The sequence below is a fragment of the Rhinichthys klamathensis genome, unplaced genomic scaffold, assembly GCF_029890125.1.
Source record: "Rhinichthys klamathensis goyatoka isolate OS25496 unplaced genomic scaffold, OSU_Roscu_1.1 h1tg000173l_1, whole genome shotgun sequence".
Classification (NCBI taxonomy): Eukaryota; Metazoa; Chordata; class Actinopteri; order Cypriniformes; family Leuciscidae; genus Rhinichthys; species Rhinichthys klamathensis.
Window position 1 is genome coordinate 166,142 of NW_026606703.1, and position 22,147 is coordinate 188,288.

Consider the following 22,147-nt stretch of genomic DNA (forward strand, 5'->3'; position numbering starts at 1 on the left):
TCGCCTGCGGCTCTTGCCGCGCTCCTCTCGAGGACGGAGACCGCCATGTCATTTGCGCTCTCTGCCTGGGACTCGAGCACGCGGAACTCGCCCTCGCTGATGGAGGATGCGACTTCTGTGAGAGCCTGCCGTTGTCGTCCCTGCCGGCACGACTTCTGGCGGCTAAATTCGCTCCCGCGCCGCCTCTCTCTTCGCCGCGGAAGAAGAAACGCCGCGCCCAGAGGCCACCGGAGCCCCCTGCGGAACCATGCGGGCCGCCGCCTCCCGCTTCCCGCTCTCCCTCCCCGCCCCAGCCGGGCATACAGTTGCCGCCGAGTGGCCGCTCTGTCGCTTCCGATGACGCCGCGGAGGAGAAGGATTCCACGAGAGAGTCGGCGGGGATCCGCGCCGGAATAGAGGAGGAACTAATTCGCCTCCTCTCACAGGCCGTCGAACGCCTCGGTCTCGAGTGGTCTCCTCCACCCGAGCAGGCCCCGAACCGGATGGACGGCAGCTTTTTTCATCGGCGCTCGACCCCCGCGTGCAACCGGGCCGCCCCATTCCTGCCTGAACTTCACACAGAGCTGACGAAGTCCTGGAATGCCCCACTCTCGGCCAGAAACCGCTCCGATATCTCCGCCTCGCTGTGCTCGGTGGACGGAGCCGCCGAAAAAGGTTATTCAGCCATGCCGCCCGTTGAGGACTTGGTCGCCGCCCACCTCTGCCCGCCCTCTGCTAGATGGCGCTCTTCCCCCACGCTTCCTTCGAAAGCTTGCAGAGCGACCTCGAGCTTTCATGCTCGCGCCTATGCCGCCGCCGGTCAGGCCGACAGGGCGGCCGCCCTCGCTCTCGCTCTGACAGCCGCCGCAGACCGCCCTCGCTCTCGCTCTGACAGCCGCCGCAGACCGCCGCCCCCACGGGGCCCGCGACCCAAGATCACGCTGAAGCCTGATCATCAGAAGTCTGCCTAGCACAGTCAAGAAAACGACGGCGCTCTCCCGCTGCGGCCGGACCGCCGTCAAAGCTTCACCCTCTGCCAGTCCCCGTTGTTTCGCCGACTGCTGTAGTGTTTACCGCCACAAACAAGCCGGTGTCCCAGCCCGCTTGCGAGCGACAAAAAGCCGTTTTTACGGCTACCTAGAGAAATCTCAAAAAGAGAAAATATGCCAGTTGTGTAGAAAATGTGCCCACAATCATGTGTTCACCCATACACACAAGCATAACATATCCCGTGTCTCTCTCAGAGCCCCCCCACATGAAGCGGGCACAGCCCGCTCTAGTATCAGAGAACATAAACACGCCCACGAGCTCATGCGCGTGTCCCCTCTCTGCTCGCTCTGTTTCACGGCCCATAGACTCCTCTCTGAGTGTAAGTCCTGTTGCCACACACATTCAAAGCGCGCCCACACACTGTGTCCAGCCCGCTATGTGCAGCAATCAGGGCGATATAGCCATTCGGCCACTAGCCGCATGCTCCAAAGCGTGGGAAGCCATTCCAGGCATTTCCCCGTGGGTGCTAAGCATTATAAAGAACGGCTATCTGCTACAGTTTCGCCACCGCCCGCCTCGTTCGCGCGCTTGGCTCGAATCTACTGTCAGCCCGCTGGCCGCCAACACGCTCCGCTCAGAAATTGCGACACTGTTGCAAAAGGCCGCTATAGAGAGAGTCCCGCCATCTATGACCGAGTCGGGGTTTTACGGCCGTTATTTTCTGGTTCCCAAGAAAGACGGCGGCCTCAGACCGATTTTAGATCTCAGGTTTTTGAACAAAGTGCTCATGAAGAGACCGTTCAAGATGCTCACTATCAGGAAACTCCTCGCGCAGGTGCGCCAGGGGGACTGGTTCATCTCTCTAGACCTGAAAGACGCCTATTTTCAGATCCAGATAAATCCCCGTCACAGGCCATTCTTACGTTTCGCCTTCGAGGGTCATGTTTATCAATACGCCGTTCTCCCGTTCGGCTTATCCCTGGCGCCCCGTACCTTCACGAAGTGTATGGATACGGCGCTCGCCCCCCTGCGGAGCCAGGGGCTGCGCATATTGAATTATCTGGACGACTGGCTGATTTTGGCTCAATCACGGACGGAGCTTCTGTCGCACCGCGCAGTTCTCCTCGACCATCTGAAAACGCTGGGCCTCTCTGTCAACTGGACGAAGAGCTCCCTTCAACCCAGTCAATCGATTTCCTTCCTAGGAATAGATTTGAACTCGGTCACAATGACGGCTCGCCTGTCTACACAGCGCGCGCGCAGTGTTCAGCGACTAGCCGCCTCTTTTCAGATGGGCACCCGCACACCTCTGAAAACTTTTCAGAGGATGCTGGGTTACATGGCCTCAGCCTCCGCTGTGCTTCAGCTGGGCCTTCTGCACATGCGCCCGCTTCAGCTCTGGTTAAAAAGCCGTGTACCCCACCGCGCGTGGAACACGGGCCGCCAGCTGATCAGGGTTACGCAGACATGTCTCACGGCACTGCAGCCATGGACAGTAGCAGAATGGTTTCGGCGAGGCGTCACGATGGGGACCTTTTCCCGCCGAAAGGTCATCTCGACAGACGCATCCAACACGGGTTGGGGTGCGGTCTGCGAGGGCTCACCGGCCTTCGGCCATTGGTCGACTCAGGAAAGCCCCTTGCACATAAACTGTCTGGAAATGCTTGCGGTCGAGAACGCGCTCTCGCGCTTCCTCCCGCTCATTCGGGGACACAACGTCCTGATCCGTTCGGACAACATGGCTGTGGTCTCCTATCTCAACCGTCAGGGCGGTGTCAGATCCAGGAATCTCTTCCTGCTGACACACCGCATTCTAGTTTGGTCTCAGAGCCGCCTGCTCTCGCTCAGAGCGACGCATGTGCCGGGCCATCTGAACGACGGTCCAGACATACTGTCCAGGAACCTCATCTCCACAGGAGAATGGTCCCTGAACACACAAACGGTCCAAATACTGTGGCGGCTATTCGGCAGAGCAGAAGTGGACCTCTTCGCGTCAGAAGAGAACGCTCACTGCCCAATATTTTTTTCAAGGAGCGAGGACGCGCTAGCCCAGGAATGGCCTCGCCGCCCGCTCTATGCATTCCCTCCGATCGCTCTGCTACCGCAGGTAATTCAGAGGATCAGGGACACACGCCACTCGGTGCTCCTCATAACCCCGCGCTGGGAGAGTCAGACTTGGGTTCCGGACCTCACTCAGCTGTCACAGACAGCCCCGTGGCCAATCCCAGTCAGAGCAGATCTCCTCTCTCAAGCTCGCGGCACGATCTGGCACCCCCATCCACAGCGCTGGGCGCTACATGCATGGGTGATCAACGACTATTCGTCGATTTGCCAGAGGGAGTAAGAAACACTATCATACAGGCTAGAGCACCTTCCACGAGAAGGCTCTATGCGTCTAAATGGTCTGTGTTCTCAAAATGGTGCACCGACAAAAATCTGGACCCACGGTCGTGCGAGGTGCCGTCTTTGCTTGTTTTCCTTCAGGAGATGCTGGACAAGGGCAGGTCCCCCTCCACTCTCAAGGTTTACGTGGCAGCCGTCGCGGCGTTCACTGAACCCCGACGCGCTCAGTCCCTGGGCAAAGACGAGTTAGTCATCCGCTTCCTCAGGGGAGCTAAGAGGATGAACCCTCCACGCCCCCCTTCGGTTCCTATCTGGGATCTTTCTATAGTTCTCGAAGCTATGAAAGCACCCCCGTTCGAACCGCTCGAGTCTGTGGACCTAAAATACCTCTCGCTCAAAACCGTTTTTCTGACGGCTCTGTCCTCAGTAAAACGCGTGGGGGATCTTCACGCGCTCTCATCCAGCGCCGCGTGTCTTGAGTTTGGACCGAATGATTCTGTCGTCATTCTCAAACCTAGGCATGGCTATGTCCCGAAGGCGATTGGTACCCCGTTCAGGGCTCAGATTATTTCCCTATCGGCTCTACCTTCATCCGATAGTGAGCGCGACGCCAATCTCCTCTGCCCGGTGCGGGCCCTGAGATTGTACACTATGCGCACTGCCGCGTTCAGACGCGCTGAGCAGCTTTTCGTGTCGTTTGGGGGGCGCACCAAGGGTCTGGCCGCCTCAAAACAGACGCTGTCTAGATGGATAGTGGACGCGATTGCCTCTGCTTACGCATCTAAATGCCTGCCCTGCCCTCTGGGCATCAGGGCTCACTCCACTAGAGGCATGGCCTCATCGTGGGCATGGTCCTGTGGAATTTCCATTCATGACATTTGTGTGGCCGCGGGATGGGCCTCCCCGTCCACCTTTGTCAGATTTTACAACTTGGAAGTTCCCGCCTTGCAGGCAAAAGTACTAGCCGTCTAACGATCAGCTCCCTAAGAAGCTGCATTACTGGGAGTCCCTCACACAACCGGTTCGCCCCTTGTGCTCCCCTTAGATGCTTATGTATACACTTCATGTGCCCGCTCTGCCGGCTTCATATTACATTCACTCCACGTTAATAATCCCCCGGTATCTCCCCGGGATTCATGAGTGGATTCATAGCGCGCACGGCGTTGACCAGGTGTTCCCGCAGCGTAAGCTAGCTTACGCAATACGAGAGAACCTCTCGTAAGAGAACGAATCGGTTACCTAACGTAACCTCGGTTCTCTCTAGATGAGGGAACGAGTATTGCGTTCCCGGCCGTGCTTGCGCTACTAGCGTTTCGCTTCACGCTGAAATAAATCAACATATAAGCCTGGGAGAGACTGTTATATACACCATAGCCACGCCCATTCTGGCGGGCCATGACGCAATGAGCGCGCGGGCGCTTCTCATTGGCAGCGGGTTCAGCCCCGCTCTCCCATAGGCTTAAGCAGTTCTCTCTGAGCGAACCAATGAGCTGCTAGCTAGCCTGCTCAAGGTCTGCCGCAGAGGAACTGCGTTGTTAAATAGATACAAATTATGAAATAATTTTTTGGCTTCAAATTCTCAGCAAAGATGAATCTTTCCCGCAGCGTAAGCTAGCTTACGCAATACTCGTTCCCTCATCTAGAGAGAACCGAGGTTACGTTAGGTAACCGATTCGATTTCTGTATGCGCCCAGAAAACATGTTTCCGTAGTGTAGTGGTTATCACGTTCGCCTCACACGCGAAAGGTACCCAGTTCGAAACTGGGTGGAAACTTTGGGTGGTAGTTGCTAAAATTTCTTATGTGGTTTTCTGTTGAGCAGGTCAGTACACTTGCAGGGCGATTTGCGGTGTAAACTCTTTAGAAAAGGACTAAAACAAAACAAATGACCATTGAGGTTTCCTGTAGAGTAATAAAGAATGTTTCGTCTGCCACCAAAAATAGCAGCTTTTTGCCATTTTAAGAACACTGGGCAGTCTATTGTTTCAGTCGCTTTTGAAATAGGTGAAGGCCATCGTACCAAGGAGCTGTAGGCAGACTGCCATTCCGAATGAGCTCTTATCTGTTGTTTGTGGAATTTACACAGATTGTCACATTGCTTGCAGGAAAGATTATGGGATGGAGCCATCTTCGAAAAAAGCACATGTGACACATCATGAGGATTCTGTAGTGTAGTGGTCATCACGTTTGCCTAACACGCGAAAGGTCCTCGGTTCGAAACCGAGCAGAAACAGCAGTTGGGTTTTGACAGAAAATTTAAACTGTTTGCCACAATAGGAGGGTTCAGCTCACTTTTCCTTTATACACTTTTTAACAAGCGTGCACCAGAAGATTTCTGTATGCACCCAGAAGACATGTTTCCGTAGTGTAGTGGTTGTCACGTTCGCCGCACACGCGAAAGGTCCCCAGTTCGAAACTGGGCGGAAACTTTGGGTGGTAGTTGCTAAAATTTCTTATGTGGTTTTCTGTTGAGCAGGTCAGTACACTTGCAGGGCGATTTGCGGTGTAAACTCTTTAGAAAAGGACTAAAACAAAACAAATGACCATTGAGGTTTCCTGTAGAGTAATAAAGAATGTTTCGTCTGCCACCAAAAATAGCAGCTTTTTGCCATTTTAAGAACACTGGGCAGTCTATTGTTTCAGTCGCTTTTGAACAAGCGTACGCTAGAAGAGGTCGGACTGTTTTTCAAATCACGTTTCCGTAGTGTAGTGGTTATCACGTTCGCTTTACACGCGAAAGGTCCTCTGTTCGAAACTGGGCGGAAACAAGTGAAGCCGTTTTTAATATATATGCTGAAATTCGCTACAAAGTCCTTGGACTTTTGAAATAGGTGAAGGCCATCGTACCAAGGAGCTGTAGGCAGACTGCCATTCCGAATGAGCTCTTATCTGTTGTTTGTGGAATTTACACAGATTGTCACATTGCTTGCAGGAAAGATTATGGGATGGAGCCATCTTCGAAAAAAGCACATGTGACACATCACGAGGTTTCTGTAGTGTAGTGGTCATCACGTTCGCCTAACACGCGAAAGGTCCTCGGCTCGAAACCGAGCAGAAACAGCAGTCGGGTTTTGACAGAAAATTTAAACTGTTTGCCACAATAGGAGGGTTCAGCTCACTTTTCCTTTATACACTTTTTAACAAGCGTGCACCAGAAGATTTCTGTATGCACCCAGAAGACATGTTTCCGTAGTGTAGTGGTTATCACGTTCGCCTCACACGCGAAAGGTCCCCAGTTCGAAACTGGTCGGAAACTGTGGGTGGTAGTTGCTAAAATTTCTTATGTGGTTTTCTGTTGAGCAGGTCAGTACACTTGCAGGGCGATTTGCGGTGTAAACTCTTTAGAAAAGGACTAAAACAAAACAAATGACCATTGAGGTTTCCTGTAGAGTAATAAAGAATGTTTCGTCTGCCACCAAAAATAGAAGCTTTTTGCCATTTTAAGAACACTGGGCAGTCTATTGTTTCAGTCGCTTTTGAAATAGGTGAAGGCCATCGTACCAAGGAGCTGTAGGCAGACTGCCATTCCGAATGAGCTCTTATCTGTTGTTTGTGGAATTTACACAGATTGTCACATTGCTTGCAGGAAAGATTATGGGATGGAGCCATCTTCGAAAAAAGCAAATGTGACACATCATGAGGTTTCTGTAGTGTAGTGGTCATCACGTTCGCCTAACACGCGAAAGGTCCTCGGCTCGAAACCGAGCAGAAACAGCAGTCGGGTTTTGACAGAAAATTTAAACTGTTTGCCACAATAGGAGGGTTCAGCTCACTTTTCCTTTATACACTTTTTAACAAGCGTGCACCAGAAGATTTCTGTATGCACCCAAAAGACATGTTTCCGTAGTGTAGTGGTTATCACGTTCGCCTCACACGCGAAAGGTCCCCAGTTCGAAACTGGGCAGAAACTGTGGGTGGTAGTTGCTGAAATTTCTTATGTGGTTTTCTGTTGAGCAGGTCAGTACACTTGCAGGGCGATTTGCGGTGTAAACTCTTTAGAAAAGGACTAAAACAAAACAAATGACCATTGAGGTTTCCTGTAGAGTAATAAAGAATGTTTCGTCTGCCACCAAAAATAGCAGCTTTTTGCCATTTTAAGAACACTGGGCAGTCTATTGTTTCAGTCGCTTTTGAAATAGGTGAAGGCCATCGTACCAAGGAGCTGTAGGCAGACTGCCATTCCGAATGAGCTCTTATCTGTTGTTTGTGGAATTTACACAGATTGTCACATTGCTTGCAGGAAAGATTATGGGATGGAGCCATCTTCGAAAAAAGCACATGTGACACATCATGAGGTTTCTGTAGTGTAGTGGTCATCACGTTCGCCTAACACGCGAAAGGTCCTCGGTTCGAAACCGAGCAGAAACAGCAGTTGGGTTTTGACAGAAAATTTAAACTGTTTGCCACAATTGGAGGGTTCAGCTCACTTTTCCTTTATACACTTTTTAACAAGCGTGCACCAAAAGATTTCTGTATGCGCCCAGAAGACATGTTTTCGTAGTGTAGTGGTTATCACGTTCGCCTCACATGCGAAAGGTCCCCAGTTTGAAACTGGGCGGAAACTGTGGGTGGTAGTTGCTAAAATTTCTTATGTGGTTTTCTGTTGAGCAGGTCAGTACACTTGCAGGGCGATTTGCGGTGTAAACTCTTTAGAAAAGGACTAAAACAAAACAAATGACCATTGAGGTTTCCTGTAGAGTAATAAAGAATGTTTCGTCTGCCACCAAAAATAGCAGCTTTTTGCCATTTTAAGAACACTGGGCAGTCTATTGTTTCAGTCGCTTTTGAACAAGCGTACGCTTTTGAAATAGGTGAAGGCCATCGTACCAAGGAGCTGTAGGCAGACTGCCATTCCGAATGAGCTCTTATCTGTTGTTTGTGGAATTTACACAGATTGTCACATTGCTTGCAGGAAAGATTATGGGATGGAGCCATCTTCGAAAAAAGCACATGTGACACATCACGAGGTTTCTGTAGTGTAGTGGTCATCACGTTCGCCTAACACGCGAAAGGTCCTCGGCTCGAAACCGAGCAGAAACAGCAGTCGGGTTTTGACAGAAAATTTAAACTGTTTGCCACAATAGGAGGGTTCAGCTCACTTTTCCTTTATACACTTTTTAACAAGCGTGCACCAGAAGATTTCTGTATGCACCCAGAAGCCATGTTTCCGTAGTGTAGTGGTTATCACGTTCGCCTCACACGCGAAAGGTCCCCAGTTCGAAACTGGGCGGAAACTGTGGGTGGTAGTTGCTAAAATTTCTTATGTGGTTTTCTGTTGAGCAGGTCAGTACACTTGCAGGGCGATTTGCGGTGTAAACTCTTTAGAAAAGGACTAAAACAAAACAAATGACCATTGAGGTTTCCTGTAGAGTAATAAAGAATGTTTCGTCTGCCACCAAAAATAGAAGCTTTTTGCCATTTTAAGAACACTGGGCAGTCTATTGTTTCAGTCGCTTTTGAAATAGGTGAAGGCCATCGTACCAAGGAGCTGTAGGCAGACTGCCATTCCGAATGAGCTCTTATCTGTTGTTTGTGGAATTTACACAGATTGTCACATTGCTTGCAGGAAAGATTATGGGATGGAGCCATCTTCGAAAAAAGCAAATGTGACACATCATGAGGTTTCTGTAGTGTAGTGGTCATCACGTTCGCCTAACATGCGAAAGGTCCTCGGCTCGAAACCGAGCAGAAACAGCAGTCGGGTTTTGACAGAAAATTTAAACTGTTTGCCACAATAGGAGGGTTCAGCTCACTTTTCCTTTATACACTTTTTAACAAGCGTGCACCAGAAGATTTCTGTATGCACCCAAAAGACATGTTTCCGTAGTGTAGTGGTTATCACGTTCGCCTCACACGCGAAAGGTCCCCAGTTCGAAACTGGGCGGAAACTGTGGGTGGTAGTTGCTAAAATTTCTTATGTGGTTTTCTGTTGAGCAGGTCAGTACACTTGCAGGGCGATTTGCGGTGTAAACTCTTTAGAAAAGGACTAAAACAAAACAAATGACCATTGAGGTTTCCTGTAGAGTAATAAAGAATGTTTCGTCTGCCACCAAAAATAGCAGCTTTTTGCCATTTTAAGAACACTGGGCAGTCTATTGTTTCAGTCGCTTTTGAACAAGCGTACGCTAGAAGAGGTCGGACTGTTTTTCAAATCACGTTTCCGTAGTGTAGTGGTTATCACGTTCGCTTTACACGCGAAAGGTCCTCAGTTTGAAACTGGGCGGAAACAAGTGAAGCCGTTTTTAATATATATGCTGAAATTCGCTACAAAGTCCTTGGACTTTTGAAATAGGTGAAGGCCATCGTACCAAGGAGCTGTAGGCAGACTGCCATTCCGAATGAGCTCTTATCTGTTGTTTGTGGAATTTACACAGATTGTCACATTGCTTGCAGGAAAGATTATGGGATGGAGCCATCTTCGAAAAAAGCACATGTGACACATCATGAGGTTTCTGTAGTGTAGTGGTCATCACGTTCGCCTAACACGCGAAAGGTCCTCGGTTCGAAACCGAGCAGAAACAGCAGTCGGGTTTTGACAGAAAATTTAAACTGTTTGCCACAATAGGAGGGTTCAGCTCACTTTTCCTTTATACACTTTTTAACAGGCGTGCACCAGAAGATTTCTGTATGCGCCCAGAAGACATGTTTTCGTAGTGTAGTGGTTATCACGTTCGCCTCACACGTGAAAGGTCCCCAGTTTGAAACTGGGCGGAAACTGTGGGTGGTAGTTGCTGAAATTTCTTATGTGGTTTTCTGTTGAGCAGGTCAGTACACTTGCAGGGCGATTTGCGGTGTAAACTCTTTAGAAAAGGACTAAAACAAAACAAATGACCATTGAGGTTTCCTGTAGAGTAATAAAGAATGTTTCGTCTGCCACCAAAAATAGCAGCTTTTTGCCATTTTAAGAACACTGGGCAGTCTATTGTTTCAGTCGCTTTTGAAATAGGTGAAGGCCATCGTACCAAGGAGCTGTAGGCAGACTGCCATTCCGAATGAGCTCTTATCTGTTGTTTGTGGAATTTACACAGATTGTCACATTGCTTGCAGGAAAGATTATGGGATGGAGCCATCTTCGAAAAAAGCACATGTGACACATCATGAGGTTTCTGTAGTGTAGTGGTCATCACGTTCGCCTAACACGCGAAAGGTCCTCGGTTCGAAACCGAGCAGAAACAGCAGTTGGGTTTTGACAGAAAATTTAAACTGTTTGCCACAATTGGAGGGTTCAGCTCACTTTTCCTTTATACACTTTTTAACAAGCGTGCACCAAAAGATTTCTGTATGCGCCCAGAAGACATGTTTTCGTAGTGTAGTGGTTATCACGTTCGCCTCACATGCGAAAGGTCCCCAGTTTGAAACTGGGCGGAAACTGTGGGTGGTAGTTGCTAAAATTTCTTATGTGGTTTTCTGTTGAGCAGGTCAGTACACTTGCAGGGCGATTTGCGGTGTAAACTCTTTAGAAAAGGACTAAAACAAAACAAATGACCATTGAGGTTTCCTGTAGAGTAATAAAGAATGTTTCGTCTGCCACCAAAAATAGCAGCTTTTTGCCATTTTAAGAACACTGGGCAGTCTATTGTTTCAGTCGCTTTTGAACAAGCGTACGCTTTTGAAATAGGTGAAGGCCATCGTACCAAGGAGCTGTAGGCAGACTGCCATTCCGAATGAGCTCTTATCTGTTGTTTGTGGAATTTACACAGATTGTCACATTGCTTGCAGGAAAGATTATGGGATGGAGCCATCTTCGAAAAAAGCACATGTGACACATCACGAGGTTTCTGTAGTGTAGTGGTCATCACGTTCGCCTAACACGCGAAAGGTCCTCGCCTCGAAACCGAGCAGAAACAGCAGTCGGGTTTTGACAGAAAATTTAAACTGTTTGCCACAATAGGAGGGTTCAGCTCACTTTTCCTTTATACACTTTTTAACAAGCGTGCACCAGAAGATTTCTGTATGCACCCAGAAGACATGTTTCCGTAGTGTAGTGGTTATCACGTTCGCCTCACACGCGAAAGGTCCCCAGTTCGAAACTGGGCGGAAACTGTGGGTGGTAGTTGCTAAAATTTCTTATGTGGTTTTCTGTTGAGCAGGTCAGTACACTTGCAGGGCGATTTGCAGTGTAAACTCTTTAGAAAAGGACTAAAACAAAACAAATGACCATTGAGGTTTCCTGTAGAGTAATAAAGAATGTTTCGTCTGCCACCAAAAATAGCAGCTTTTTGCCATTTTAAGAACACTGGGCAGTCTATTGTTTCAGTCGCTTTTGAACAAGCGTACGCTAGAAGAGGTCGGACTGTTTTTCATATCACGTTTCCGTAGTGTAGTGGTTATCACGTTCACTTTACACGCGAAAGGTCCTCAGTTCGAAACTGGGCGGAGACAAGTGAAGCCGTTTTTAATATATATGCTGAAATTCGCTACAAAGTCCTTGGACTTTTGAAATAGGTGAAGGCCATCGTACCAAGGAGCTGTAGGCAGACTGCCATTCCGAATGAGCTCTTATCTGTTGTTTGTGGAATTTACACAGATTGTCACATTGCTTGCAGGAAAGATTATGGGATGGAGCCATCTTCGAAAAAAGCACATGTGACACATCACGAGGTTTCTGTAGTGTAGTGGTCATCACGTTTGCCTAACACGCGAAAGGTCCTCGGCTCGAAACCGAGCAGAAACAGCAGTCGGGTTTTGACAGAAAATTTAAACTGTTTGCCACAATAGGAGGGTTCAGCTCACTTTTCCTTTATACACTTTTTAACAGTGTTGGGCAAGTTACTTTTAAAAAGTAATTAGTTACAGTTACTAGTTACTTCTTCCAAAAAGTAACTAAATTAGTAACTCAGTTACAAATTTTAAAAGTAACTAGTTACTTAAGAAAGTAACTATTGCGTTACTTTCAAGTAAAATTAAATTTTAAATGCTCAAATGTGACCCCACCTCTACCCCTATTTAACGGATTTTAACACATGTGCATGTTCAATTATTTATGATAAATCTGAATTTTATAATGAAATGGACACTTAATACAATACATTATTAACAGAAACATGAAACATTGTACACACATCTAAAAAAAAATGTTGCCGGTGGACAAAGTGAGACTAGCCTCCAATCAAATGCCAGTATGTAGATATTACGTTTATATAGTGGATCAATGCAAATAACACAATAGATGTTTTGGAACTTTTGATATTTATCGCCCCTCAACAGGCCACAACTGGGCAAAATTAAATTAAGCTTGTTAAGCTGTGGAGTTATATGTTCTCATTAACTATATTATTTTATGTTTCTTACTGTTATTTTGTTTTTACTTTATGCTATTGACGGTTGTATACTAAAAATGTGCAAGAGTTCATTGTGCGCATGTGTGAACAAATGGGGACTTTTATTTTGACTCAGCTTGTGTTCCTTCCTTGAGATGAATGTCGTGCTGCTGCTCCCTCGTGCACTGATGTTATGCCAGCGCATTGAGATGAAAACTAATAAATAAATAACACTGAGAAATTGTATCTGGATTGTTCTTTAGTTGATGGATGATCGCAACATATTGTGCATGGACATGACGGACGGAAATGAAAACTTAACATAAGCAATATACCATTTAGAGAAGGCTACTTTTGGATTATTTGGGCTCGTCGGCATACCTGTCTCTCGTTGACTGACTGGCTTGTGTAGTTCGTTGTGTGTCCTGTCCTGTCCGACTATGCGTTATGATGGGTCGTTCGCAATTCATGAGCGTTAGCTGTTAGTGATGATGGGTCGTTCGCGAATGAGCGTTAGTGATGATGGATCGACTCGTTCGCGATTCGCGAATGAGCCGACTCTTTTAGGTGAACGTCGGTAGCTGGCTCGCATATCTGAAGAGCCGACTCTTACAAATTTAGCCTATAGAAATTAAATAATTATGTAATAAAAATTGAAATATTATAGTCAAAGTGATTTAAAGAGCCGTTTGTGAGCCAAAAGAGCCGGCTCTTTTCAGTGAGCTGAGTCAAAAGAGCCGAATGCCCATCACTACTATGCGTGCTTTAGAACACCCGCCCAACTCTACCTCTGATTGGCTTACAATGACATTTTACTCTACCTCAGCCAATCGTCAGCATGTATGCGCTTGTCTCATGCTCTGCCCACTAACCAAGGAAGAACAATAAAAAAAGTATTTGCCTCTCGCTCGGAGATCTAGTTGGTCTGATGAAAAAAATCAGCTTCATCAGTTATAGTAACGCGCCGCATTTTTTGGCAGTAACGGTAACGGCGTTATTAAGATGAGAAGAGTAATCAATTAGATTACTCGTTACTGGAAAAAGTAATGCCGTTAGTAACGGCGTTATTTATAACGCCGTTATTCCCATCACTGCTTTTTAACAAGCGTGCACCAGAAGATTTCTGTATGCACCCAGAAGACATGTTTCCGTAGTCTAGTGGTTATCACGTTCGCCTCACACGCGAAAGGTCCCCAGTTCGAAATTGGGTGGAAACTGTGGGTGGTAGTTGCTAAAATTTCTTATGTGGTTTTCTGTTGAGCAGGTCAGTACACTTGCAGGGCGATTTGCGGTGTAAACTCTTTAGAAAAGGACTAAAACAAAACAAATGACCATTGAGGTTTCCTGTAGAGTAATAAAGAATGTTTCGTCTGCCACCAAAAATAGAAGCTTTTTGCCATTTTAAGAACACTGGGCAGTCTATTGTTTCAGTCGCTTTTGAAATAGGTGAAGGCCATCGTACCAAGGAGCTGTAGGCAGACTGCCATTCCGAATGAGCTCTTATCTGTTGTTTGTGGAATTTACACAGATTGTCACATTGCTTGCAGGAAAGATTATGGGATGGAGCCATCTTCGAAAAAAGCACATGTGACACATCATGAGGTTTCTGTAGTGTAGTGGTCATCACGTTCGCCTAACACGCGAAAGGTCCTCGGCTCGAAACCGAGCAGAAACAGCAGTCGGGTTTTGACAGAAAATTTAAACTGTTTGCCACAATAGGAGGGTTCAGCTCACTTTTCCTTTATACACTTTTTAACAAGCGTGCACCAGAAGATTTCTGTATGCACCCAAAAGACATGTTTCCGTAGTGTAGTGGTTATCACGTTCGCCTCACACGCGAAAGGTCCCCAGTTTGAAACTGGGCGGAAACTGTGGGTGGTAGTTGCTAAAATTTCTTATGTGGTTTTCTGTTGAGCAGGTCAGTACACTTGCAGGGCGATTTGCGGTGTAAACTCTTTAGAAAAGGACTAAAACAAAACAAATGACCATTGAGGTTTCCTGTAGAGTAATAAAGAATGTTTCGTCTGCCACCAAAAATAGCAGCTTTTTGCCATTTTAAGAACACTGGGCAGTCTATTGTTTCAGTCGCTTTTGAACAAGCGTACGCTAGAAGAGGTCGGACTGTTTTTCAAATCACGTTTCCGTAGTGTAGTGGTTATCACGTTCGCTTTACACGCGAAAGGTCCTCAGTTTGAAACTGGGCGGAAACAAGTGAAGCCGTTTTTAATATATATGCTGAAATTCGCTACAAAGTCCTTGGACTTTTGAAATAGGTGAAGGCCATCGTACCAAGGAGCTGTAGGCAGACTGCCATTCCGAATGAGCTCTTATCTGTTGTTTGTGGAATTTACACAGATTGTCACATTGCTTGCAGGAAAGATTATGGGATCGAGCCATCTTCGAAAAAAGCACATGTGACACATCATGAGGTTTCTGTAGTGTAGTGGTCATCACGTTCGCCTAACACGCGAAAGGTCCTCGGTTCGAAACCGAGCAGAAACAGCAGTCGGGTTTTGACAGAAAATTTAAACTGTTTGCCACAATTGGAGGGTTCAGCTCACTTTTCCTTTATACACTTTTTAACAAGCGTGCACCAGAAGATTTCTGTATGCGCCCAGAAGACATGTTTTCGTAGTGTAGTGGTTATCACGTTCGCCTCACACGCGAAAGGTCCCCAGTTTGAAACTAGGCGGAAACTGTGGGTGGTAGTTGCTAAATTTTCTTATGTGGTTTTCTGTTGAGCAGGTCAGTACACTTGCAGGGCGATTTGCGGTGTAAACTCTTTAGAAAAGGACTAAAACAAAACAAATGACCATTGAGGTTTCCTGTAGAGTAATAAAGAATGTTTCGTCTGCCACCAAAAATAGCAGCTTTTTGCCATTTTAAGAACACTGGGCAGTCTATTGTTTCAGTCGCTTTTGAACAAGCGTACGCTTTTGAAATAGGTGAAGGCCATCGTACCAAGGAGCTGTAGGCAGACTGCCATTCCGAATGAGCTCTTATCTGTTGTTTGTGGAATTTACACAGATTGTCACATTGCTTGCAGGAAAGATTATGGGATGGAGCCATCTTCGAAAAAAGCACATGTGACACATCATGAGGTTTCTGTAGTGTAGTGGTCATCACGTTCGCCTAACACGCGAAAGGTCCTCGGTTCGAAACCGAGCAGAAACAGCAGTCGGGTTTTGACAGAAAATTTAAACTGTTTGCCACAATAGGAGGGTTCAGCTCACTTTTCCTTTATACACTTTTTAACAAGCGTGCACTAGAAGATTTCTGTATGCACCCAGAAGACATGTTTCCGTAGTGTAGTGGTTATCACGTTCGCCTCACACACGAAAGGTCCCCAGTTCGAAACTGGGCGGAAACTGTGGGTGGTAGTTGCTAAAATTTCTTATGTGGTTTTCTGTTGAGCAGGTCAGTACACTTGCAGGGCGATTTGCGGTGTAAACTCTTTAGAAAAGGACTAAAACAAAACAAATGACCATTGAGGTTTCCTGTAGAGTAATAAAGAATGTTTCGTCTGCCACCAAAAATAGAAGCTTTTTGCCATTTTAAGAACACTGGGCAGTCTATTGTTTCAGTCGCTTTTGAAATAGGTGAAGGCCATCGTACCAAGGAGCTGTAGGCAGACTGCCATTCCGAATGAGCTCTTATCTGTTGTTTGTGGAATTTACACAGATTGTCACATTGCTTGCAGGAAAGATTATGGGATGGAGCCATCTTCGAAAAAAGCACATGTGACACATCACGAGGTTTCTGTAGTGTAGTGGTCATCACGTTCGCCTAACACGCGAAAGGTCCTCGGCTCGAAACCGAGCAGAAACAGCAGTCGGGTTTTGACAGAAAATTTAAACTGTTTGCCACAATAGGAGGGTTCAGCTCACTTTTCCTTTATACACTTTTTAACAAGCGTGCACCAGAAGATTTCTGTATGCACCCAGAAGACATGTTTCCGTAGTGTAGTGGTTATCACGTTCGCCTCACACACGAAAGGTCCCCAGTTCGAAACTGGGCGGAAACTGTGGGTGGTAGTTGCTAAAATTTCTTATGTGGTTTTCTGTTGAGCAGGTCAGTACACTTGCAGGGCGATTTGCGGTGTAAACTCTTTAGAAAAGGACTAAAACAAAACAAATGACCATTGAGGTTTCCTGTAGAGTAATAAAGAATGTTTCGTCTGCCACCAAAAATAGAAGCTTTTTGCCATTTTAAGAACACTGGGCAGTCTATTGTTTCAGTCGCTTTTGAAATAGGTGAAGGCCATCGTGCCAAGGAGCTGTAGGCAGACTGCCATTCCGAATGAGCTCTTATCTGTTGTTTGTGGAATTTACACAGATTGTCACATTGCTTGCAGGAAAGATTATGGGATGGAGCCATCTTCGAAAAAAGCACATGTGACACATCACAAGGTTTCTGTAGTGTAGTGGTCATCACGTTCGCCTAACACGCGAAAGGTCCTCGGCTCGAAACCGAGCAGAAACAGCAGTTGGGTTTTGACAGAAAATTTAAACTGTTTGCCACAATAGGAGGGTTCAGCTCACTTTTCCTTTATACACTTTTTAACAAGCGTGCACCAGAAGATTTCTGTATGCACCCAGAAGACATGTTTCCGTAGTGTAGTGGTTATCACGTTCGCCTCACACGCGAAAGGTCCCCAGTTCGAAACTGGGCGGAAACTGTGGGTGGTAGTTGCTAAAATTTCTTATGTGGTTTTCTGTTGAGCAGGTCAGTACACTTGCAGGGCGATTTGCGGTGTAAACTCTTTAGAAAAGGACTAAAACAAAACAAATGACCATTGAGGTTTCCTGTAGAGTAATAAAGAATGTTTCGTCTGCCACCAAAAATAGCAGCTTTTTGCCATTTTAAGAACACTGGGCAGTCTATTGTTTCAGTCGCTTTTGAACAAGCGTACGCTAGAAGAGGTCGGACTGTTTTTCAAATCACGTTTCCGTAGTGTAGTGGTTATCACGTTTGCTTTACACGCGAAAGGTCCTCAGTTTGAAACTGGGCGGAAACAAGTGAAGCCGTTTTTAATATATATGCTGAAATTCGCTACAAAGTCCTTGGACTTTTGAAATAGGTGAAGGCCATCGTACCAAGGAGCTGTAGGCAGACTGCCATTCCGAATGAGCTCTTATCTGTTGTTTGTGGAATTTACACAGATTGTCACGTTGCTTGCAGGAAAGATTATGGGATGGAGCCATCTTCGAAAAAAGCACATGTGACACATCATGAGGTTTCTGTAGTGTAGTGGTCATCACGTTCGCCTAACACGCGAAAGGTCCTCGGCTAGAAACCGAGCAGAAACAGCAGTCGGGTTTTGACAGAAAATTGAAACTGTTTGCCACAATAGGAGGGTTCAGCTCACTTTTCCTTTATACACTTTTTAACAAGCGTGCACCAGAAGATTTCTGTATGCAGCCAGAAGACATGTTTCCGTAGTGTAGTGGTTATCACGTTCGCCTCACACGCGAAAGGTCCCCAGTTCGAAACTGGGCGGAAACTGTGGGTGGTAGTTGCTAAAATTTCTTATGTGGTTTTCTGTTGAGCAGGTCAGTACACTTGCAGGGCGATTTGCGGTGTAAACTCTTTAGAAAAGGACTAAAACAAAACAAATGACCATTGAGGTTTCCTGTAGAGTAATAAAGAATGTTTCGTCTGCCACCAAAAATAGAAGCTTTTTGCCATTTTAAGAACACTGGGCAGTCTATTGTTTCAGTCGCTTTTGAAATAGGTGAAGGCCATCGTACCAAGGAGCTGTAGGCAGACTGCCATTCCGAATGAGCTCTTATCTGTTGTTTGTGGAATTTACACAGATTGTCACATTGCTTGCAGGAAAGATTATGGGATGGAGCCATCTTCGAAAAAAGCACATGAGACACATCATGAGGTTTCTGTAGTGTAGTGGTCATCACGTTCGCCTAACACGCGAAAGGTCCTCGGTTCGAAACCGAGCAGAAACAGCAGTCGGGTTTTGACAGAAAATTGAAACTGTTTGCCACAATAGGAGGGTTCAGCTCACTTTTCCTTTATACACTTTTTAACAAGCGTGCACCAGAAGATTTCTGTATGCACCCAGAAGACATGTTTCCGTAGTGTAGTGGTTATCGAACTGGAAACACGCGAAAGGTCCCCACACGCGAAAGGTCCCCAGTTCGAAACTGGGCGGAAACTTTGGGTGGGAGTTGCTAAAATTTCTTATGTGGTTTTCTGTTGAGCAGGTCAGTACACTTGCAGGGCGATTTGCGGTGTAAACTCTTTAGAAAAGGACTAAAACAAAACAAATGACCATTGAGGTTTCCTGTAGAGTAATAAAGAATGTTTCGTCTGCCACCAAAAATAGCAGCTTTTTGCCATTTTAAAAATGGCGACCAGAAGTGGGCGGAGACAAGTGAAGCCGTTTTTAATATATATGCTGAAATTCGCTACAAAGTCCTTGGACTTTTGAAATAGGTGAAGGCCATCGTACCAAGGAGCTGTAGGCAGACTGCCATTCCGAATGAGCTCTTATCTGTTGTTTGTGGAATTTACACAGATTGTCACATTGCTTGCAGGAAAGATTATGGGATGGTGCCATCTTCGAAAAAAGCACATGTGACACATCATGAGGTTTCTGTAGTGTAGTGGTCATCACGTTCGCCTAACACGCGAAAGGTCCTCGGTTCGAAACCGAGCAGAAACAGCAGTCGGGTTTTGACAGAAAATTTAAACTGTTTGCCACAATAGGAGGGTTCAGCTCACTTTTCCTTTATACACTTTTTAACAAGCGTGCACCAGAAGATTTCTGTATGCACCCAGAAGACATGTTTCCGTAGTGTAGTGGTTATCACGTTCGCCTCACACGCGAAAGGTCCCCAGTTCGAAACTGGGCGGAAACTTTGGGTGGTAGTTGCTAAAATTTCTTATGTGGTTTTCTGTTGAGCAGGTCAGTACACTTGCAGGGCGATTTGCGGTGTAAACTCTTTAGAAAAGGACTAAAACAAAACAAATGACCATTGAGGTTTCCTGTAGAGTAATAAAGAATGTTTCGTCTGCCACCAAAAATAGCAGCTTTTTGCCATTTTAAGAACACTGGGCAGTCTATTGTTTCAGTCGCTTTTGAACAAGCGTACGCTAGAAGAGGTCGGACTGTTTTTCAAATCACGTTTCCGTAGTGTAGTGGTTATCACGTTCGCTTTACACGCGAAAGGTCCTCAGTTCGAAACTGGGCGGAAACAAGTGAAGCCGTTTTTAATATATATGCTGAAATTCGCTACAAAGTCCTTGGACTTTTGAAATAGGTGAAGGCCATCGTACCAAGGAGCTGTAGGCAGACTGCCATTCCGAATGAGCTCTTATCTGTTGTTTGTGGAATTTACACAGATTGTCACATTGCTTGCAGGAAAGATTATGGGATGGAGCCATCTTCGAAAAAGCACATGTGACACATCATGAGGTTTCTGTAGTGTAGTGGTCATCACGTTCGCCTAACACGCGAAAGGTCCTCGGCTCGAAACCAAGCAGAAACAGCAGTCGGGTTTTGACAGAAAATTTAAACTGTTTGCCACAATAGGAGGGTTCAGCTCACTTTTCCTTTATACACTTTTTAACAAGCGTGCACCAGAAGATTTCTGTATGCGCCCAGAAGACATGTTTCCGTAGTGTAGTGGTTATCACGTTCGCCTCACACGCGAAAGGTCCCCAGTTCGAAACTGGGCGGAAACTGTGGGTGGTAGTTGCTAAAATTTCTTATGTGGTTTTCTGTTGAGCAGGTCAGTACACTTGCAGGGCGATTTGCGGTGTAAACTCCTTAGAAAAGGACTAAAACAAAACAAATGACCATTGAGGTTTCCTGTAGAGTAATAAAGAATGTTTCGTCTGCCAACAAAAATAGAAGCTTTTTGCCATTTTAAGAACACTGGGCAGTCTATTGTTTCAGTCGCTTTTGAAATAGGTGAAGGCCATCGTACCAAGGAGCTGTAGGCAGACTGCCATTCCGAATGAGCTCTTATCTGTTGTTTGTGGAATTTACACAGATTGTCACATTGCTTGCAGGAAAGATTATGGGATGGAGCCATCTTCGAAAAAAGCACATGTGACACATCATGAGGTTTCTGTAGTGTAGTGGTCATCACGTTCGCCTAACACGCGAAAGGTCCTCGGTTCGAAACCGAGCAGAAACAGCAGTCGGGTTTTGACAGAAAATTTAAACTGTTTGCCACAATAGGAGGGTTCAGCTCACTTTTCCTTTATACACTTTTTAACAAGCGTGCACCAGAAGATTTCTGTATGCACCCAGAAGACATGTTTCCGTAGTGTAGTGGTTATCACGTTCGCCTCACACGCGAAAGGTCCCCAGTTCGAAACTGGGCGGAAACTTTGGGTGGTAGTTGCTAAAATTTCTTATGTGGTTTTCTGTTGAGCAGGTCAGTACACTTGCAGGGCGATTTGCGGTGTAAACTCTTTAGAAAAGGACTAAAACAAAACAAATGACCATTGAGGTTTCCTGTAGAGTAATAAAGAATGTTTCGTCTGCCACCAAAAATAGCAGCTTTTTGCCATTTTAAGAACACTGGGCAGTCTATTGTTTCAGTCGCTTTTGAACAAGCGTACGCTAGAAGAGGTCGGACTGTTTTTCAAATCACGTTTCCGTAGTGTAGTGGTTATCACGTTCGCTTTACACGCGAAAGGTCCTCAAAACCCAACCGAGCAGAAACAGCAGTCGGGTTTTGACAGAAAATTTAAACTGTTTGCCACAATAGGAGGGTTCAGCTCACTTTTCCTTTATACACTTTTTAACAAGCGTGCACCAGAAGATTTCTGTATGCGCCCAGAAGACATGTTTTCGTAGTGTAGTGGTTATCACGTTCGCCTCACACGTGAAAGGTCCCCAGTTTGAAACTGGGCGGAAACTGTGGGTGGTAGTTGCTAAAATTTCTTATGTGGTTTTCTGTTGAGCAGGTCAGTACACTTGCAGGGCGATTTGCGGTGTAAACTCTTTAGAAAAGGACTAAAACAAAACAAATGACCATTGAGGTTTCCTGTAGAGTAATAAAGAATGTTTCGTCTGCCACCAAAAATAGCAGCTTTTTGCCATTTTAAGAACACTGGGCAGTCTATTGTTTCAGTCGCTTTTGAACAAGCGTACGCTAGAAGAGGTCGGACTGTTTTTCAAATCACGTTTCCGTAGTGTAGTGGTTATCACGTTCGCTTTACACGCGAAAGGTCCTCAGTTCGAAACTGGGCGGAAACAAGTGAAGCCGTTTTTAATATATATGCTGAAATTCGCTACAAAGTCCTTGGACTTTTGAAATAGGTGAAGGCCATCGTACCAAGGAGCTGTAGGCAGACTGCCTTTCCGAATGAGCTCTTATCTGTTGTTTGTGGAATTTACACAGATTGTCACATTGCTTGCAGGAAAGATTATGGGATGGAGCCATCTTCGAAAAAGCACATGTGACACATCATGAGGTTTCTGTAGTGTAGTGGTCATCACGTTCGCCTAACACGTGAAAGGTCCTCGGCTCGAAACCAAGCAGAAACAGCAGTCGGGTTTTGATAGAAAATTTAAACTGTTTGCCACAATAGGAGGGTTCA

At 46.1% G+C, this 22,147-nt stretch overlaps 48 non-coding genes across 48 annotated transcripts; all 48 read left to right on the forward strand.

The window, feature by feature from the left end:
- Nucleotides 1–5,013: 5,013 nt before the first annotated feature.
- On the forward strand, nucleotides 5,014–5,086 carry trnav-cac (transfer RNA valine (anticodon CAC)). The gene has a single exon. It is a non-coding gene; the product is annotated as a tRNA-Val (tRNA).
- A 385-nt stretch (nucleotides 5,087–5,471) lies between these two features.
- Nucleotides 5,472–5,544, forward strand: trnav-aac (transfer RNA valine (anticodon AAC)). Its single transcript has one exon. It is a non-coding gene; the product is annotated as a tRNA-Val (tRNA).
- Nucleotides 5,545–5,667: 123 nt separating this feature from the next.
- trnav-cac (transfer RNA valine (anticodon CAC)) lies at nucleotides 5,668–5,740 on the forward strand. Its single transcript has one exon. It is a non-coding gene; the product is annotated as a tRNA-Val (tRNA).
- A 266-nt stretch (nucleotides 5,741–6,006) lies between these two features.
- Nucleotides 6,007–6,079, forward strand: trnav-uac (transfer RNA valine (anticodon UAC)). Its single transcript has one exon. It is a non-coding gene; the product is annotated as a tRNA-Val (tRNA).
- A 219-nt stretch (nucleotides 6,080–6,298) lies between these two features.
- On the forward strand, nucleotides 6,299–6,371 carry trnav-aac (transfer RNA valine (anticodon AAC)). Its single transcript has one exon. It is a non-coding gene; the product is annotated as a tRNA-Val (tRNA).
- Nucleotides 6,372–6,494: 123 nt separating this feature from the next.
- Nucleotides 6,495–6,567, forward strand: trnav-cac (transfer RNA valine (anticodon CAC)). Its single transcript has one exon. It is a non-coding gene; the product is annotated as a tRNA-Val (tRNA).
- A 385-nt stretch (nucleotides 6,568–6,952) lies between these two features.
- Nucleotides 6,953–7,025, forward strand: trnav-aac (transfer RNA valine (anticodon AAC)). The gene has a single exon. It is a non-coding gene; the product is annotated as a tRNA-Val (tRNA).
- A 123-nt stretch (nucleotides 7,026–7,148) lies between these two features.
- Nucleotides 7,149–7,221, forward strand: trnav-cac (transfer RNA valine (anticodon CAC)). Its single transcript has one exon. It is a non-coding gene; the product is annotated as a tRNA-Val (tRNA).
- Nucleotides 7,222–7,606: 385 nt separating this feature from the next.
- On the forward strand, nucleotides 7,607–7,679 carry trnav-aac (transfer RNA valine (anticodon AAC)). The gene has a single exon. It is a non-coding gene; the product is annotated as a tRNA-Val (tRNA).
- Nucleotides 7,680–7,802: 123 nt separating this feature from the next.
- trnav-cac (transfer RNA valine (anticodon CAC)) lies at nucleotides 7,803–7,875 on the forward strand. The gene has a single exon. It is a non-coding gene; the product is annotated as a tRNA-Val (tRNA).
- Nucleotides 7,876–8,278: 403 nt separating this feature from the next.
- trnav-aac (transfer RNA valine (anticodon AAC)) lies at nucleotides 8,279–8,351 on the forward strand. The gene has a single exon. It is a non-coding gene; the product is annotated as a tRNA-Val (tRNA).
- A 123-nt stretch (nucleotides 8,352–8,474) lies between these two features.
- Nucleotides 8,475–8,547, forward strand: trnav-cac (transfer RNA valine (anticodon CAC)). The gene has a single exon. It is a non-coding gene; the product is annotated as a tRNA-Val (tRNA).
- A 385-nt stretch (nucleotides 8,548–8,932) lies between these two features.
- Nucleotides 8,933–9,005, forward strand: trnav-aac (transfer RNA valine (anticodon AAC)). Its single transcript has one exon. It is a non-coding gene; the product is annotated as a tRNA-Val (tRNA).
- A 123-nt stretch (nucleotides 9,006–9,128) lies between these two features.
- trnav-cac (transfer RNA valine (anticodon CAC)) lies at nucleotides 9,129–9,201 on the forward strand. The gene has a single exon. It is a non-coding gene; the product is annotated as a tRNA-Val (tRNA).
- Nucleotides 9,202–9,467: 266 nt separating this feature from the next.
- Nucleotides 9,468–9,540, forward strand: trnav-uac (transfer RNA valine (anticodon UAC)). Its single transcript has one exon. It is a non-coding gene; the product is annotated as a tRNA-Val (tRNA).
- Nucleotides 9,541–9,759: 219 nt separating this feature from the next.
- trnav-aac (transfer RNA valine (anticodon AAC)) lies at nucleotides 9,760–9,832 on the forward strand. The gene has a single exon. It is a non-coding gene; the product is annotated as a tRNA-Val (tRNA).
- A 123-nt stretch (nucleotides 9,833–9,955) lies between these two features.
- Nucleotides 9,956–10,028, forward strand: trnav-cac (transfer RNA valine (anticodon CAC)). The gene has a single exon. It is a non-coding gene; the product is annotated as a tRNA-Val (tRNA).
- A 385-nt stretch (nucleotides 10,029–10,413) lies between these two features.
- Nucleotides 10,414–10,486, forward strand: trnav-aac (transfer RNA valine (anticodon AAC)). The gene has a single exon. It is a non-coding gene; the product is annotated as a tRNA-Val (tRNA).
- A 123-nt stretch (nucleotides 10,487–10,609) lies between these two features.
- On the forward strand, nucleotides 10,610–10,682 carry trnav-cac (transfer RNA valine (anticodon CAC)). Its single transcript has one exon. It is a non-coding gene; the product is annotated as a tRNA-Val (tRNA).
- A 403-nt stretch (nucleotides 10,683–11,085) lies between these two features.
- On the forward strand, nucleotides 11,086–11,158 carry trnav-aac (transfer RNA valine (anticodon AAC)). Its single transcript has one exon. It is a non-coding gene; the product is annotated as a tRNA-Val (tRNA).
- Nucleotides 11,159–11,281: 123 nt separating this feature from the next.
- On the forward strand, nucleotides 11,282–11,354 carry trnav-cac (transfer RNA valine (anticodon CAC)). The gene has a single exon. It is a non-coding gene; the product is annotated as a tRNA-Val (tRNA).
- A 266-nt stretch (nucleotides 11,355–11,620) lies between these two features.
- trnav-uac (transfer RNA valine (anticodon UAC)) lies at nucleotides 11,621–11,693 on the forward strand. Its single transcript has one exon. It is a non-coding gene; the product is annotated as a tRNA-Val (tRNA).
- A 219-nt stretch (nucleotides 11,694–11,912) lies between these two features.
- trnav-aac (transfer RNA valine (anticodon AAC)) lies at nucleotides 11,913–11,985 on the forward strand. Its single transcript has one exon. It is a non-coding gene; the product is annotated as a tRNA-Val (tRNA).
- A 2,188-nt stretch (nucleotides 11,986–14,173) lies between these two features.
- Nucleotides 14,174–14,246, forward strand: trnav-aac (transfer RNA valine (anticodon AAC)). The gene has a single exon. It is a non-coding gene; the product is annotated as a tRNA-Val (tRNA).
- A 123-nt stretch (nucleotides 14,247–14,369) lies between these two features.
- On the forward strand, nucleotides 14,370–14,442 carry trnav-cac (transfer RNA valine (anticodon CAC)). Its single transcript has one exon. It is a non-coding gene; the product is annotated as a tRNA-Val (tRNA).
- Nucleotides 14,443–14,708: 266 nt separating this feature from the next.
- trnav-uac (transfer RNA valine (anticodon UAC)) lies at nucleotides 14,709–14,781 on the forward strand. Its single transcript has one exon. It is a non-coding gene; the product is annotated as a tRNA-Val (tRNA).
- Nucleotides 14,782–15,000: 219 nt separating this feature from the next.
- On the forward strand, nucleotides 15,001–15,073 carry trnav-aac (transfer RNA valine (anticodon AAC)). Its single transcript has one exon. It is a non-coding gene; the product is annotated as a tRNA-Val (tRNA).
- Nucleotides 15,074–15,196: 123 nt separating this feature from the next.
- trnav-cac (transfer RNA valine (anticodon CAC)) lies at nucleotides 15,197–15,269 on the forward strand. Its single transcript has one exon. It is a non-coding gene; the product is annotated as a tRNA-Val (tRNA).
- Nucleotides 15,270–15,672: 403 nt separating this feature from the next.
- trnav-aac (transfer RNA valine (anticodon AAC)) lies at nucleotides 15,673–15,745 on the forward strand. The gene has a single exon. It is a non-coding gene; the product is annotated as a tRNA-Val (tRNA).
- Nucleotides 15,746–15,868: 123 nt separating this feature from the next.
- On the forward strand, nucleotides 15,869–15,941 carry trnav-cac (transfer RNA valine (anticodon CAC)). The gene has a single exon. It is a non-coding gene; the product is annotated as a tRNA-Val (tRNA).
- Nucleotides 15,942–16,326: 385 nt separating this feature from the next.
- trnav-aac (transfer RNA valine (anticodon AAC)) lies at nucleotides 16,327–16,399 on the forward strand. The gene has a single exon. It is a non-coding gene; the product is annotated as a tRNA-Val (tRNA).
- Nucleotides 16,400–16,522: 123 nt separating this feature from the next.
- On the forward strand, nucleotides 16,523–16,595 carry trnav-cac (transfer RNA valine (anticodon CAC)). The gene has a single exon. It is a non-coding gene; the product is annotated as a tRNA-Val (tRNA).
- A 385-nt stretch (nucleotides 16,596–16,980) lies between these two features.
- trnav-aac (transfer RNA valine (anticodon AAC)) lies at nucleotides 16,981–17,053 on the forward strand. Its single transcript has one exon. It is a non-coding gene; the product is annotated as a tRNA-Val (tRNA).
- Nucleotides 17,054–17,176: 123 nt separating this feature from the next.
- On the forward strand, nucleotides 17,177–17,249 carry trnav-cac (transfer RNA valine (anticodon CAC)). Its single transcript has one exon. It is a non-coding gene; the product is annotated as a tRNA-Val (tRNA).
- A 266-nt stretch (nucleotides 17,250–17,515) lies between these two features.
- Nucleotides 17,516–17,588, forward strand: trnav-uac (transfer RNA valine (anticodon UAC)). The gene has a single exon. It is a non-coding gene; the product is annotated as a tRNA-Val (tRNA).
- Nucleotides 17,589–17,807: 219 nt separating this feature from the next.
- trnav-aac (transfer RNA valine (anticodon AAC)) lies at nucleotides 17,808–17,880 on the forward strand. Its single transcript has one exon. It is a non-coding gene; the product is annotated as a tRNA-Val (tRNA).
- Nucleotides 17,881–18,003: 123 nt separating this feature from the next.
- On the forward strand, nucleotides 18,004–18,076 carry trnav-cac (transfer RNA valine (anticodon CAC)). Its single transcript has one exon. It is a non-coding gene; the product is annotated as a tRNA-Val (tRNA).
- Nucleotides 18,077–18,461: 385 nt separating this feature from the next.
- On the forward strand, nucleotides 18,462–18,534 carry trnav-aac (transfer RNA valine (anticodon AAC)). Its single transcript has one exon. It is a non-coding gene; the product is annotated as a tRNA-Val (tRNA).
- A 646-nt stretch (nucleotides 18,535–19,180) lies between these two features.
- Nucleotides 19,181–19,253, forward strand: trnav-aac (transfer RNA valine (anticodon AAC)). The gene has a single exon. It is a non-coding gene; the product is annotated as a tRNA-Val (tRNA).
- Nucleotides 19,254–19,376: 123 nt separating this feature from the next.
- Nucleotides 19,377–19,449, forward strand: trnav-cac (transfer RNA valine (anticodon CAC)). Its single transcript has one exon. It is a non-coding gene; the product is annotated as a tRNA-Val (tRNA).
- Nucleotides 19,450–19,715: 266 nt separating this feature from the next.
- Nucleotides 19,716–19,788, forward strand: trnav-uac (transfer RNA valine (anticodon UAC)). The gene has a single exon. It is a non-coding gene; the product is annotated as a tRNA-Val (tRNA).
- A 218-nt stretch (nucleotides 19,789–20,006) lies between these two features.
- trnav-aac (transfer RNA valine (anticodon AAC)) lies at nucleotides 20,007–20,079 on the forward strand. The gene has a single exon. It is a non-coding gene; the product is annotated as a tRNA-Val (tRNA).
- Nucleotides 20,080–20,202: 123 nt separating this feature from the next.
- trnav-cac (transfer RNA valine (anticodon CAC)) lies at nucleotides 20,203–20,275 on the forward strand. The gene has a single exon. It is a non-coding gene; the product is annotated as a tRNA-Val (tRNA).
- A 385-nt stretch (nucleotides 20,276–20,660) lies between these two features.
- Nucleotides 20,661–20,733, forward strand: trnav-aac (transfer RNA valine (anticodon AAC)). Its single transcript has one exon. It is a non-coding gene; the product is annotated as a tRNA-Val (tRNA).
- Nucleotides 20,734–20,856: 123 nt separating this feature from the next.
- On the forward strand, nucleotides 20,857–20,929 carry trnav-cac (transfer RNA valine (anticodon CAC)). Its single transcript has one exon. It is a non-coding gene; the product is annotated as a tRNA-Val (tRNA).
- Nucleotides 20,930–21,391: 462 nt separating this feature from the next.
- Nucleotides 21,392–21,464, forward strand: trnav-cac (transfer RNA valine (anticodon CAC)). Its single transcript has one exon. It is a non-coding gene; the product is annotated as a tRNA-Val (tRNA).
- A 266-nt stretch (nucleotides 21,465–21,730) lies between these two features.
- Nucleotides 21,731–21,803, forward strand: trnav-uac (transfer RNA valine (anticodon UAC)). Its single transcript has one exon. It is a non-coding gene; the product is annotated as a tRNA-Val (tRNA).
- Nucleotides 21,804–22,021: 218 nt separating this feature from the next.
- On the forward strand, nucleotides 22,022–22,094 carry trnav-aac (transfer RNA valine (anticodon AAC)). Its single transcript has one exon. It is a non-coding gene; the product is annotated as a tRNA-Val (tRNA).
- Nucleotides 22,095–22,147: the final 53 nt, after the last annotated feature.